The sequence below is a fragment of the Apis dorsata genome, unplaced genomic scaffold, assembly GCF_000469605.1.
Source record: "Apis dorsata unplaced genomic scaffold, Apis dorsata 1.3 scaffold_638, whole genome shotgun sequence".
Classification (NCBI taxonomy): domain Eukaryota; kingdom Metazoa; phylum Arthropoda; class Insecta; order Hymenoptera; family Apidae; genus Apis; species Apis dorsata.
This window is the reverse complement of record NW_006263830.1, coordinates 229,630-229,949: the sequence shown is the minus strand read 5'-3', so window position 1 is coordinate 229,949 and position 320 is coordinate 229,630. Positions and strand designations below refer to the sequence as shown.

At 55.6% G+C, this 320-nt stretch overlaps 1 pseudogene; it reads right to left on the bottom strand.

The window, feature by feature from the left end:
* Window positions 1–320, bottom strand: part of LOC102670585 — a 27,080-nt pseudogene that overhangs the window by 1,876 nt on the left and 24,884 nt on the right.

Below are 320 nucleotides of genomic sequence, written 5' to 3'. Positions count from 1 at the left end.
CTGAGCTGCCCGATCGGGTCTCCTCTCTCCAACCACCCTTCGATATTAACCCTCCCCTCCCCTCTTGCCGAGAGTCCTCGGTCTCCTCGTTCGAGGAACAGAGGACAGGGTTGAAGGATTTCAAGGATTCGTCGGCCGCCGCGTTCCTCCTCCTTCTCCTCTTGATGATCGACTTCAGGACTCCGATCGAGTCGAACCTCTTCTCGGAAACGGTGGTGGAACTCGAGAAGGATACCTTCTTCTTCCTTCCGGAATTGCTCGGGGAAACGTCGGATTCCATCTCCTCCCCGTAGTTACGAAACGGTTTGCCCCCAAAAATC